This window comes from Ciconia boyciana, chromosome 9 (assembly GCF_034638445.1).
Source record: "Ciconia boyciana chromosome 9, ASM3463844v1, whole genome shotgun sequence".
NCBI lineage: Eukaryota > Metazoa > Chordata > Aves > Ciconiiformes > Ciconiidae > Ciconia > Ciconia boyciana.
This window is the reverse complement of record NC_132942.1, coordinates 39,135,422-39,150,339: the sequence shown is the minus strand read 5'-3', so window position 1 is coordinate 39,150,339 and position 14,918 is coordinate 39,135,422. Positions and strand designations below refer to the sequence as shown.

Below are 14,918 nucleotides of genomic sequence, written 5' to 3'. Positions count from 1 at the left end.
GGGTGGTCATTTTAACTGCCTGAGGCACAGAGAATCCTGTGGGTCTCACTTAATGAAGATCATGCATGAACCCAGGTACATGGGAGGGAGCCATGACAGAACAGCATACAGTTGGTGCCATGTGTCACTGAACATCAGGCTAATGGTATGGTGACAAAGGCTTGTTTTCTCCATCAGCCTGTGTGACAGATGAAATACCAATGACAGGACAATTTGGACCAGAAGCCGAATCAGAAAGAGAAGCTGATAGATTACCATAGACAGTGGAAGCTGGGATCAAAAATGTGCCAGACTTTGGTCTTGGCCTATGAATATTGCACCGGTTCTATTTACAGCTTCTCAGCTTTTGGGTTATGGTGCCATGAGAAGTTTGTTTTTGTTGTAATTTTCCAAGCATTTCTTGAAAACTAGCTTTCTGGTGCGCAGAATAGCACCACAACACTAAATTAGTTGGAAATAGCTTAGGGCTGAGTGAATAGTATATTTTTTTTGTTGTGGCTGTTCACATGATTTATTTAATCATTTTAAAGATTACAGTTTGGGAAAGTCAGGAACACGCTCTAATGTGAGAAACAAACCAGAAGGAAATGTTATTCAGCCAGAATGAAGGTCTGTCTTCTGCAAACCAGCATTTGTGCATAGCAAAGGTCACTCTACCTCCACAGCCCTACTTCTGTGTTAGGTTTAACAGAAGACATGGAACATTTCCCCATGGGGCTATGTTTTCTGCTCACCATCAGCCTGCTCTGAATGGTGCCCATGTGCTCCAAAATACCTTCATGGATATGCCACACGCCCTTAATGACAGCTTGGCCTCTGGACCCGACTTTTTGCATTTTACTTGCCAGTAAAAAGGAAGAGAAATGTATATATACATACATATCTATACCAGTGCACTGAATTGGTTCCAATCCTTTAATCTTGATTTTACAAAGGATAGTGCAACTCAGTGTCCATTGTCTGTGAAATGTTAATATACCTGCATTTCCATGAAGTTGCACAAGGCAATGCTTTTTACAGCTGTTTTCTCTTCTGACATTTAATAACTATATTATGTGCTAGCAAAACAGCAATTATTATTTAAATCAACACCTTCGTGTTTCTTCCAGGAAGGAACTTAAATTTTAAAGAGAAGGTTGATGTGATTTGTCTCTGATTTTTGTAGTAAGTGGATGGATGTAGGGTTATTGCAAAAAATGATAATGTAGAGGATATATATCAGTATTGCATGACATATCATTATTTGTTAAAATATGTTAAAGGAATAAGTCACTATAAGTCTGTAAATTATCTTATAACATTTATTTACTGTTGAAAAAAGATCAGATTTATTTTAGATTGCTGAAATTTGTGAGAATTGGTAATAGTATAAATAATTTGAAAAAATATGAAAGTTCCGTGTCCTGTTCTAGTCCTTTCGAGGAGTTCAGTGGAGGTTTATAAAGAGGAGCCTAGGACAGGGGTGATCAAATGTGGAATCTTGGGCTGAAACTATTCCAACAGGATGGGGAGTGTAGTTTGAACCCTCTCTTATCTTACCAGCATTCTTGTGCATGCTAGCTCTCCACAGCAAAATGTTTGATTGATTCATAGCAACTGATGGGCAGTTTAAAATTACAAAGCTTTCAATTTCCTTGTTCCTGACAGATAAAGAGGGTGGGCATTTCCTGATTATATGGTATACATTCAAAATATTTAAGTTCCCCATGGTGCTATTTGTGACTAATTTACTTCCATAGCACATTAACACTGCTGGTTTTATGCTGTGGGAGGAGTGTATAGTGTAACATGCTGTGAAGAGAGGAAATGTTTCACAACAAGAGGTCCTTCTGGCTTTTCCTCTGTTTATGTTACCACCTGGAAAGAAGAAAAGGTGGAGTAAATGACTGATGATCCAGATGGATTGCATGAACAGTCACATCTTTTGTCATGACATATTAAGCTGGACAAATTCACACTGAGAAGTGGCAGGATTGCACTTTAACTCCTCAAAGCACATATAATCTTATGTAGGAAAATGTGTAGGCACAAATAGGGCTTGACTGCTTTCATGTCAGTAGTCTTTTGGCAGGCAGTGCCGCTTTAGTGGCCACTGAACAGCCAGATTATTTTGGAGAAAAGTCAGGGATACACTAGTGTGAGGGACAGGGGCTTGAGGACAGGCTGTAGCAGAGAAGTTAGAATCTGAGAATGATAAATCAGTGGCTGTGCAAGCGATACAGAGCTTCAGAGAGACTCAGAATGGGAGGACCACATTTTTCACTTTCCATGTTCACTTCCTAATTCTTGCCTATGAAAATAGACATTATCTCTTGTTTATGGGAGTTGATGTGCTTTGACGCGCTACTTACTTGACTCATGCAGCACTTCTCAGCACACCAAGTGTATCCTGATTTCTAAGTAAGGGCTCAAGATATAACAGCAGCTAAGTGGTGCAGCACTTCTCTCTAGTTATGCCTGTAGTCCACAGAGAGTGGCCGCTGGCTGCGGTGTGGCATGGTGTGAACTCAGGTGTTGTGTTCCAGTGGTGTCAGGATGGAACAGAGAGCACATCCAGGCCCTGGGACTAGGAACTACATAAGAGATTGAAGTGTCTGTAACTCTCACACACTTCCTTGATGTCCCAGAGCCTCTGTGACCCTTACAGCACATTCCTCTTCTTGGAGCTTTTTCTTAACCTATGCTTAACCTGACCTTTGCTTAACCTACTGTTCAGTAGATTCATTGCAGAAAGAAGGTCAGGCTGCTTAGGAAATTTTGCCTCCTAAATCTTCTGCTGATTTTTTTTTACCATCCTTTTATAACTTTGCAGCATGCTGAGCTGTCAACAAATTCCATATAATTGTATCTCCCTTGATTTAATGCATTTTTATTTCAATAAGAAGGCCTACAGTGTTTAAAATAGTGTCAATATCTGTGGCAATAGATTTTGAGATTTCTTGGACCAATTTAATATAAAGAATATCTCATAGAAGAAGAAGAAGTTGCTTTCAGGCACAACCTTTCCTTTGTCACTTTATCTTTCCTATTTCCTGAGATCTGAGAGATCATCACAGGGTTACTTAGATCTTTGGTTCTCCACAGGCTATACTCTGAGATCCTAATACGTAAGGTAGTGCACTGAAAACACTCTACAAATGCTTTCATGAAGACATGCTATTACCTTGCTTGAAAATCATAGCAAATGGTGCTTGCTGACACAGGAATCAAAGGCCTCCCTTCTTGGATCAGTTTTGGTGAGACTCTGTAGAAATGGAAACCTTTATGTCTTTTCCTCAGCTGCTTCTTTGTCCTCTGTTCTCATTTCTGATTCTCAGATGTGCATAATAGAACTGATTTCTCAATGAAAAGACATAAGTAAAATGCTCCCATACCATCTTTCATACTTTTCTTAAGACTCATCCTTGCTAAACAGTCACATAATCCACAGGCTTATAGTAAAGTCTGCTTATGGTAAAATCAGTGTAACCTTTCATGACCAGTTTAGTTCTGCAGGCCTATTCAGTAAGCACAAGTCAAACATGGATCTGAATACCTCGGAACTATTGTGTTAACGCTCCAAATACTGGTTTAGACTTCTATGTTGTACTCTGACCCTGTCAGCAGACAGGATGTCAGGAGATGTAAATTGATGTATTGGGTTGAAGAATGGATTTACCTCACTTCATGCTGGAAATCTAGACAAATATCAAGGTAGTATTACTGTTTCCATTTTAAGAAGACAGTTATGGCATGATGTTTTATTTCATACCAAACCAGGACCTCTTTGTGGCAGTTTTTGCATGTGATCACAGTTATTTCTACTACAGAGATTTCTGTAGTTAGAAAATCATACTGAAAATTATTTCTAATCACACTTTCATTTATAATAGTATTAAAAAATGTTCTAGTCTGGGACAAATCCACCCAGGTTTCCTGCTTTTAATTTCAGTACAGTTATACCAGCAGAGCAGTTACAGCATGCTCACCTTTCTGCTTCATTCCCTTAAAAGAGAAACATAGGCTAGTTTTGAAGCAGGACAGGGATTAGTGATTGGTAGCATTTGGCCACAAGTAGGAAAACAAAGAATCTTTGGACCCATGGTATACTTGGCAATAGAATATTGTGAAGGCAGGTTTTATGGCTGTAAATGGTGCCTACAAGTATGAGGCTTTGTCATGATATGGAATATATTTGTAAGTTACTACATTTATCTTAGCAAATAACTCACTTCTTATTCAAATGCCTATTGTAAACTAAGATCTGGATGCTAAGGATGTTTGTATGGCTATCTAAATGTTACATGGAGTTGCCATTGTACAGGTTTCTTAATGTTGTGAAAAACTGAGAAAATGGTGAGGTCTTATTTTAAGTCAGTGGATCTTTGGGATGCTGCTGCCCTGTATTTCAGGTTTAATAGTATGAATTGCACTCAAGGTTTTACTGATTCGCCATTTCTTGGAAAAAAATGTGATTCACACACATCTAGGCTGCTGTCCTGTTTCAGAGAGGTGATTACAGCAAAAGAAGGGAAAATGAAATTTAGTCTTTCCTGCTCCTCCTTTCACAGTGATGCTCAGTAATCACACTGTCTCTGTAGGCATATGTAAAGTAGAAAGCATTATAGCAAGGGAATTCCTAGTTACGAGCAAACCTATCAACCTTCTCAGACTCCCCTGAATGTGACTGCATATTTCTGGGTCACTTACCATGCAGCATTATTGTTCCTGTGAGTGGGGTCACATGGCAGAAGCCCATCCAGCGATGTGACGAGGGACAGATCATGGGCAGAGCCATGTTTGAGGAATGTGTCTTTGAACAGGGCACTTGCCAGCACAGAGCCCTGCTTGGTGGCACATACCTAGCTATGCTGTGACCTTCTGTGCTTAACGCAACCGGTCACTGGATGATGGCTCAAGCTACTGAGTGACATCCTGAAGGCTGGGGCTGCAGCTTGTAGTGAGGGAGATGGAGGCATTTTAATAGAAAAACCCAGCTGGGGTCAAATGTGAGCCTTCACAAGTCTCTCTTGAGCATTTACTGGGTTGATTACAAAACCCTGCCTATAAAACTGAGAAATAAGGAACAGAGAAGCTGAATTGCTGAAGAACTGGGAGTTTAATCCAGATAACCCAGGCGCCAGCCTGACATTCTCACTCTTGAGCCATCTTTGCTTCTTGTTTTCCATTCCCTTAATGGCCTAAGCTCTTTTGTTCCCCTCCCTTTCTCCTTCCCACATAGACATTTCAACATATGTATATGTCTGTGTATGTGGAATATCAGCAAAGCTGATACTTTGCTCCCTGCAGAGTTCCTTGTGACCACTCTCTCATGTAACTAATCCATAGCAATGTATACTCCAACAAGGAAAATTAAAAGGTTGGGAACCACTGACCTAACTTCTTAGTAAGCAGTACAGCTGGCAATCAGATGTAACCCGAGCTCCTCGTTATTGGAGCTGCCTAAGCTATTCATAGCAAAGTAAAATTGCTATGGGAATTGAGCTGAATTTATTTTGTTTGAATGCAAATTATCTCAGGTCAGACAGGCTCAGATCTTCTGCCCCCTCAAATTCATTTGCATCAGCTCTGCCAGGCTGAAGCTTTTATCTGGAGGATCTTTGCTGGGGAAAAGTGGGTATGGGTAGTGAACCGCCAATGTCTAGAGCATTTGCTTTGGGGCTTTGATGCAGTCAGTGTAAGTCACTCTGAAGCCAAGACCTCTGAACAGCGTGAAGGGTCTACCATCAGCTAGCCCTATGTGGTGTCTAAGTGTATTGGGTAAGTGTCTCTCTCTACTGGCTGCAACTTCAACAGGGTATCTTGTAAGGGAGAGGGAATCTTTCAGGCTTGTCTGCCACTCTCACTCATGATATGAAATGTTATTCTGAAAGGTCCAGCTTTCAGAAAAGTCCCATCATTACAGGAAAAGCTGTGTTTTCACTAAAAAACCCCCAAGTTTGATTCTAGTACACATGATCATAAAGGGTAAAAAAAACTCTTAAAAACTCAGTTGCAAATGCTTCAAGAAATCAGAAAGAAAATAAAACACCAAAGCCCTTCGGCATTATTTTTAAAAAATCTCATAATTTATAGTGTTGTTTCCTGCAAGGCCTGATTCATGACTTTGAATGTTTGGAGTTGCATGTCTGATAGGGAGGAATGTTCCTGATCGGAAACACTCAAGCAAGCATCTGTTAATGCAAAGTACCTACAGAAAAGAATTTCCAAGTACTGATTTTAGTTATCTATCATCAGTTCTTTTTTTAAGCTGTTCATTTTCTGTGTCCCTGTGCCCTAATCTTATTGTTTTTGCCTTTATCACAACTATAGGAGCAGAAGATTCATTAAGAAAGCATGCAGTTTCCCTAGAATATTAGTACATCTGAATTCCATCCACATAAAATCGATTAGCTGTACACAAAGGAGGAGGAGAATCTTGCCAGAACATTTTCATTGCACCTAATCCTTCGAGCAGCATGAATAATTCATAGCAAACCATCCTTAGGGTGAAATTCTGCCCTGTCCAAAGGCCTGTTAAAGATCTAGGCATCTTGAAGTCACATTTCAGAGATTTAAGAGGAGCATAAATGGTGCTTTTATTTCGTGCTGTTACACAGAATGAGAGGACAGGGAGGGCTGCATTTTCTACGCTTCAAAAATTCCAAAAGGTAAACCTCCTTTCACACTTTAAGGATTCTCTTAAACTGTGCACTCAGTTACATGGGATGCTAGATTAGGGGACTAACTAAACTACCTTCTGAAGTCAGTTGTTCTGTTATTCTTGATGTACCATAAGTAACTAATCAACTGTAAGACAGCACATGACAAATAGTGGGCTCTTTTTAGGAAAAGGGAAGCATAAATGCATTCATAAAACAATCCTGCTGTTTCCTGTTTGCTTTGTGATAGATTTCTGAACTGTCATAACTAATAAAATATCTAGATTTTATCTTACTGTTGCAGGAATTTGCTTAAACAGCCATACCCATGTGCTTGTACAGCTACAAAGCCTGAATTTGAGCTGTTGGCTTTAGCTAATTGCTTTCCAGAGCTATTATAGCAAGCCAAAGAGCCATACTGATAGAATCATTAATGAAGTGATCTTGAGTGCAACTTGGTAAACCTTTGGCACTTAACTTAAATATTATTAGTGTATAGTTAGTGTCATAATGCTGTAGTTTACATTAGTATTTTTCTTCTGTTCATTTATCATGCCTACTTCTGTTTTTAAAAAAAAAACAAACAAAAAACCATGAGAAATGAGGGAGCTCACGTACTGACAAGCAAGAATTTAATCTGTGGCAAAGCAATCAAATTTGTGTTAGTTATAGAATATCTCATTACCCTGCAATAAATACCAATTTAATACATTTAAATACCAATGTGACTGGTTCAATTACCTTAAGTGGAGGAACAAATAAGAATATTTCCTTATTTGCCATATGTTGACAGAGGATTGCATGAAGATGTTTTAAACAAGTTCAGTCAACTGCAGAAATACAAAGGCGCTATTCAGAGATAACACTGTCTTTGTTCATATAGGAATAATTAAAGACATGCAATTTTGTTACCTTGTTTTAATAATTGCTGAATGTTCTGCATAGCACTTCTTTTGAGCAACCAAACAAAGTAGTCTTTCATGACTAACTGAGACTGGCAATTTAAACATCGTACTCTCCTTCTGGTAGATCCTCAGATAATAAAATGCTATATTGTTAAGAACTCTTAACATTTTACATTTGCAAGAAATCTATATTATGTTAGAAAACAGAATAAATTGACTTATTTTGTGAGTCAGAATCTAAAGGAAAATGTGATCTGCTGCACAATTCTCAAGTCAGAACAGGCAACCAGTGATTCTAATGCTTCTTTCACAATAAAAATATTTTAGTGTGTATAAAGGTCATTAACTTAACCTAAACATTTGCTGTGGTACAGAGCCAGATATTCCAATCTGGTGAAAATCAGTAAAGGTCTGCTGAGGTTATTCTCATCAGCCAAGGACCTAGTCCAATAAAACATTACATTTGTACTTCCCTGACTCTGGGGTAGTTGTCAGTAACTGCCCATGTACAGACTTGATACTTTTCTGAAGGATGGGTGAATTTGTTTGGCAAACATAAAAGCTAGGGAAAAGTTTAGTTAACTTAAATCCTCTCTTTCATTTAGTGTGTTCACATGCCTTTGTGCTGCCTGGTTTGGGATAGGATCAAAAATGAACATGCTCTGAGTTTTACTCGTGGGATTTCTGACTTCAATAATACATGTGTATTATTGGAAACCTCATGAGAGTCCATTCTCACTAGTTTCCCAGAACATTTTCTTTCCCAAATTGGTATAAACGCACTCTGGAAATGCTTGCAGAGACAATATTCAGCTCAATGGGAGCTCCTGGGTGCTTAACACTCTTTAAAAGTCATTTGTTTAACAACTTGTGTATGGATTTAGGGTCCAGACTTTTCACTTTTTGTTGGAGAATCATGGATCATGTCCCTGTCACTGTGTCTCAGAAGCTTGTTTAATTTACCCAGTGCTTCAGTAACATGGGCGCATCTGTGCGAAGTGCCCTTCTGAGGGGGACAGAAACAGCATATGAAGGGAAAATACGCCTCAGCTCTGTCAGCTGCTGCTGTCCCCTTTGCGGTTACCACCCAGAAAAGGGGCTGTAGGTCATAGCAGAGAAGGAATGAACTTCTTTAATTACCATGATTTACTGCCATTGGTTTGGCTGTTTGCTTGTGATGCCTCCTGAAGGTAAAGATATCTTTCACCTCAGCAACGCTTTCTGCAATTCGGCTCCTCCTTTCTGCTTTGCCAGATATGTTGCTTGTCATTTCACATCTTAATTTGCTCATTTTGATTATATTTTCCAGAGCATTGACATTTTGACCTTAACCTGAGAGGTGCTCAATAACCCATCTCTCAAAAACTCAGTTAGTGATATCGGGTATCTACAATTCCAGGTCAGGCTGTACTATACTGCTGGCTATAATTCTTGGACATAGTTTTGCTTATGACTGTATTAAGGGTGTAGTCTCGCGTATTTTTCAGACTACCAACTTAACCCATCCCAAGAGGTGAGTCTACTTTATTACACATTCTCCAGAGAAACGATAATTTATTTAGACTGCTTACATGATGCAGGATTGCTTTGAACAGCCTTGTACTAGTATTGGTTGAATATGCTTGCTTTGGAGGAAAGAGGAATCCATAAGATGAATGTTTGCAAACTTAACAGGACTTTATTCTTCCTGGGATTCCTTGGCATATAGTTTTCTCCCGTTCTCAAGGCTTGACCCAAACCCCATTCTAAACAGCTGTCACTTTTCGCACTGTCTTGACAGGATTTTGTATCAGGCATATACCCCTGTGCTGGTATATGCACAGGGGACTGCCATCTCCACATGGGTTTCTCTGAGTATGCATTTGAAACGGATCTGAAATCACTGTCACTGTTCTCCAAGCTGCTTGCCATGAACTAGATGTTACAGAATGCCATGCAGACACATGAATGTTATGCTGTGCTTGAGCTAATAACCTGGTCTCTTAGCAGCTACATTGCTTCTAGTTTGAGCTGGCTTGCCACCAGCTGCCTTGGAGCATGTGCAGAGTGAATGGAGGGCTGATCACAAATGTGAAGATCATTTCTATACTTCGTGAAGGGACTACCATTATCCGCTTATAAAACCTGAGGGAAAGGCCTCATCTCCCCATCAGTCAGTGGTGGAATCTGAGCAGAGGTACAGGAGTTATGGAGAGACCTCTCCCTTCTTCGAGCACACGATGTAGTGTGTTGATATTTGAAAACTGACATCTGCCCAATTCTAGAGGCCAGTGTGGGCCCAAAGGTCCTTCTGGCTGTTGTCAGGCAGCTCTAAGTTGTGTGAATAGCTTCATGTTTTCTGGACCTCCATCGTACCCTCTTTCTGCTTCTCAGATGCTCATTATTTCAGTGTGGGAAACAGTCTGGCAGACAAAACTCACAGGTGGGACATCTGAGCTAGGTAGGGTAGTCTCTCCTTCAGTAAGGGAATTCTTTGGTGGCAGAGATAGGTCTTTTGTGTTTCCTTTGTGGTGCCAAAGTGCCAGAGACTTAGCAGCACATCAGAGCAGAAAACAAGAGTTTGACTTTGATTAAAATGAACTGTAGCTAAGATAATTTCATGAGTTTTCACTGCAAAGTGAATGAGAAAAGACTCCAATATGCTGTGATATGAGATGGTCCCAACAACATTGTGATGTGAATACTAGATATATAGGTGTCTTTGACCTCAGATAATTTTAAATAACCAGCAACCATAGTTCTTAGGTCATCTGTTCTTCTCATTCTTTTTATTTCAAGGAAGTTCTTAATTTACATTTTTATTTGTTTTAAGTAGAACTAAAAACTGTACTTTATGTCTCTGTACTTTACGTGCTGTAACTCTTGTTAAGATGTGTTTGAATCAATGATTTGTGGTTTTTAGGAGCTGGACAGTTGGGAAATAACACAACAGAAGTCTTGGATCAATGTCCACTGAAGTCTGTGGAAACTTTTATGCCAATTTCAGTTGGCCTTTTGTCAAGTCTTTTAAAACTTTGCATGAATATTTTGAACTATTTTAATGGGTGTGAAACTACATTTAACTCTTCCTTTTGAGAGATTTCTCATCTTGAGTACATGCACACCCATCTAATGGTATAGACTTCACTGATTTCTTCAGCCATTTTTTTAGCTGCTCTCAGTTTAGACACAGTGGTTTTTTAACACCTAATTTTATATAAATGCTCATAACACTGAATATAGCATTCTGGATATAAGTAGTTTTCCTTAGACAATACATGCAAGCTTTTTAGCACTTTAGTTGAGATAACTCCTGTCTTCGTACAAACTGTAATTTAACTTTGCATCAGTCAGTATTAAGCAGTTATGTTTAGCAGAGACATTGCAGTTCATTTATTCGTATGTTTTAATTCTCAGTTTCATTTCATTATGCTTCTTACCTCATTATTTGCATCTGGTTTATGAAACTCCTGTAACTTTAATATGCATATGGCCAAGCTGTTGCCTTTAATTTAATTAGCATGTAATGAAAATGCCTTGTATGCAAACAGAGAACCCACAACCATGAGGCTCTTCCAGTTTAGAGCAAGGGTTTGTCTACTATCTCAGAACTTAGCTTTGTTAAATTATAGGCAAGAAATATAAATTCTGAAAATCCTTCACTCACTGTCACTGCTGTGTTTTTTATGAAGGGTCTGTTTTTTGGAGATGCTGAAACCTCAAAATGAATTAGGTTTACAGGCTGGTAAGCTGCCAAAGGCTTCACTCAGAGTCTAAGAACACAGGGGGAGACAAATGGGAGCAGCCTTTGTGCTGTTCCAGTAAAAGGCCAATGAGACCTGTTAGAAACAGCTATGTTAGCGTGTGACTCTCAAAACCGTTCCATGTGGGTCTAAAAACAGTGGAAGATTTACCTGGTTTTGTATAGCTAAGATGAACTTTCAGTGGCTTAAAAAATTCTCCTTATTTTTCAGTTTATAATCTGACTTCAATTAAAAAAAATCTTGAAGCAGATATTTTATTATCATTTCCCTTGTCCAAATTTCATTTTGAGATTCTTCTTCCTTTTGAAACACACCAAGAAAACAGAGCAAGTGCCTTACCTTGGTGATAACACCCTGATACTGAGGAATTTCACAAAGACGTATTGGATCTGAAAATTCCTTTAGCCCAGAGCTAAGCAAACATTTCATAAGAAATAATAAGTGGGAGGAATGTTGCCTTCTCATCTCTTCTCGACTTTTCTGCAAACAAACTGCAAGTTCCTCTAATTTACTGATTCAGAATTATTTGCTAACCACACAGATCAACGTATGTCTTTCCGTTTACTTTCCAATGACATGGAATATCCCTTACAGAAGGATAGCAAATATGTTTTGTGAGGGAAGAACAAGAGAACAGCAAATTCCAACTGAGCACTCTCTTGGGTTTTTCTTCCCACCATTTTCTCACAATTACTGCTATTATTAGTGATAGCCACAGTGGGGGAGAGAGGGAATAGACAGGAGTCCCTGGTCTTTTTCATGCTGTGTTGTCTAGACTTAGTAAGAATGTTAGATTTTGTCATCCTGCTTCCTCTCATGGTGTTGTAATTGCAGAGAATCTGAAATAAAAATGGAGTTTTCACCTATCTGACCCTCTCCTTGTTGGGTCCCAAACCCATCAAAGTTAATGGAAAGATAGCATTGAGTTCTGATTCAAGGAAAATCACATGTATACTTAAAGCTATGCTGGCAATGGGAAACCTAATGCATAAATTTCCAGGACAGTTTTGACAGTATTTGTTCATCTACTGAAGTATTTGAGCTGGATAAACATATTGCATCTAACTCACAATTAGAGAGATGTTTCATGTATTTGTAGAAAAAATTCCCAGAAACACTTTAACACTTATGCTGCCCAGGAGTACAGACTAGCCAAAATCTGGCCTTCAAGAAACTGGAATTCCTTGGCCATGTAACGTTAGAAAAGATGATTCTGTGCTAGTATCCTGCCTCTGTGCTCTGGCATTTCTCAGTTGGCATATTTTCCAGGCAACGTGACCATAGCCATAGGCCACTTTGCTTTACCTAAGGCTAAAATTCAAGAACCCGCAAGAAAAGTATCTGGCAGTTATTGCCCAATTGCGCCCTTTGCAGCGATCCAGAGGACTGCATCTCTGTCAGAAGCCAGGTCAGCATTCTCAGCATTACTTTGGAATTACCAAAGAGATTATTTTAATATGAATCCTTGAAACCATCCCATACCTGGAAGAAATGGAAAGTGGTCTGTGATTGAATGAGTGTCCAGACTGCTCTATGGCACTTCCCTTTTCTTCTTGACAACTTCATAAAACTAGATTTTATCAAAAAAGAAGCCATCTTTCATTCACACAACATTTTTCAATTTGGAGGATGTGTCTGATGTAAAACCCAAAGGAAAGAAGTCTTATTGGAGATTTAGGGTCATTTCTTCCAGAAAAAAAGTGAATACATTTGTAAGGCACTCAGTCAGCTACAGCCTATGTAAAGGTGCAGCAATATACATACAGTACAGGACCCAGAATTCAGTTCACTCCCCCCCCCCAAATTCTCAATCTACCATTATAATGTTAAATATAGAAATTACATTTGGGGCTGAAACTTGGTACATCAGGGACAGTTTCTTACAGGAAAATGTAGAAACCCCTTTGTTCCATATGGTTTGAATCATTTACAAAATGAATCCTACAGGAATAATTTCAGATGTGGAAACCTTTAAAATGGGGAAATAAAAACCAGATTCACTAAATTTCTGTTTTCCAGCTGAAAAAAAATCATTTAGCAGTGCCCAGTTATCAGTGCACTCTAGTAGATAAAGATTGCCTCTCAAAACCACTTTTAAATTGTGTGATGACACACATCATAAGGATTAAAATATTAGTCTTCTTCCCTACAGGAAAGTACTTTGTCATGACCAAATGTGATCTGACATTTGCAATATGCCAACTTATTGCAGTGAGCAGGCAAGTTAAATTCTTGTCAATTATTTAAAGCCTGTCTCTTATTGACAGAGGCAATTTTAACCTTCATTTAGAATGTTAAGTAGATGTAGGCTGAGATACGTAATTATGAATTCATGCTGAAGAAAGGAGAGGGGGCAAATTGTTAATCTGAATATCATCTATGTTTGTTTTAATATTATTTTTCAGGAGGCAATTAGACCCTCCCAGTTCATAATATGGAATCTCTTCTATTGTCAAAATTAAGATCACAGTATGATTTTATGAGTGCTATTATTAGGCCCCCATGAAAGATGCTTATATCAGGGAGTACTGTGGAGATACCTTTGATTTGGAAAGACAGAAGTGAATTTCCATGAAAAGGCCATAATGTATGACTATAGACTGTTGAGGACCTGTATATCTCTGATAAATCTTTTCAGCTGGAATAGACTTAAAGTCAATTTTAGCATTAGCTTAGTAAATAGTTAAAGCTGTGAAGATTTCATATGTAACTTTCCATTTTCACTTGCTTTTCATTTTCTGTTGAGTTTTCCTCGTGGGAAACAGTTCTGAAAGTGCAGAAAATTCCACAAATCCTGAAGAAATACAATGCTTACGTTAGGCATTCAAGCTGCTCTCCTTCTGATACCCTTGGCATTCTGGTCCCAGGAGGTTAGGCTAAAGAAAAGCATCCATTTCAGAAGGGAATAGGTGATACATGTCTCATATGTGCATTTTCAAAGAATACTTTTTGAGGTAGGAGGTGGAATCATGATCTGGGAGGACTTAAGATGTCAGGCAAGATGGTTTGCAATTGACATTTGTTTGTCTGCACATAGTTTTCTGAAGCATAAGAGATATGTAGTCCTCGTGGGATGTCAATTTTGGCAGGAGGGTGTTGGCACATGATGGAGCCTCGCTGATCCAAAACAAAAATCTGTATCTAGTATTACGTATATAATGTAATAGAATTACCTGATGAAACTTCTTCTTGGTTTTTGACTTGGTAAAAAGGAGTGTTTATTACAACATGTTTTACAAAACCAAGAAATGAAATAAAATCATAACTGATTAATGAGCTGCATGGAAATACTTCCTCAGTGCCACCCACATTTCCCTGGCCCTGATCCTGGAAACACTTCATCACATGTGCAGTTTTATGCACAGATACTATGTGAAAAATACAGTGTAGTTTTCCCATACTTACTTCTGTCTTTCAGGGATCCAAGAAGGAAAACGATCAGATACTTGCTTTCACTGATCAGTTTTCTCTTGTAGGAGGGCATAAATTTTAAATTGCCTTTATCATGATTAAATTGTGGGGAGCTGATTACTGAATGATAGAACTAAAATGTTCAGATGCTTCAGCTTTGTGCTGCTGTACCATAATGTGCTTACGTTTCTACTTAGAGTAACTATAAGTCTGGTATT

The 14,918-nt window shown here is 38.7% G+C and overlaps 1 protein-coding gene across 3 annotated transcripts in view; it reads left to right on the top strand.

The window, feature by feature from the left end:
- The window catches only part of ADAMTS18 (ADAM metallopeptidase with thrombospondin type 1 motif 18), an 80,118-nt gene that overhangs the window by 13,509 nt on the left and 51,691 nt on the right, over positions 1 to 14,918 (top strand). The window lies entirely within an intron of this gene.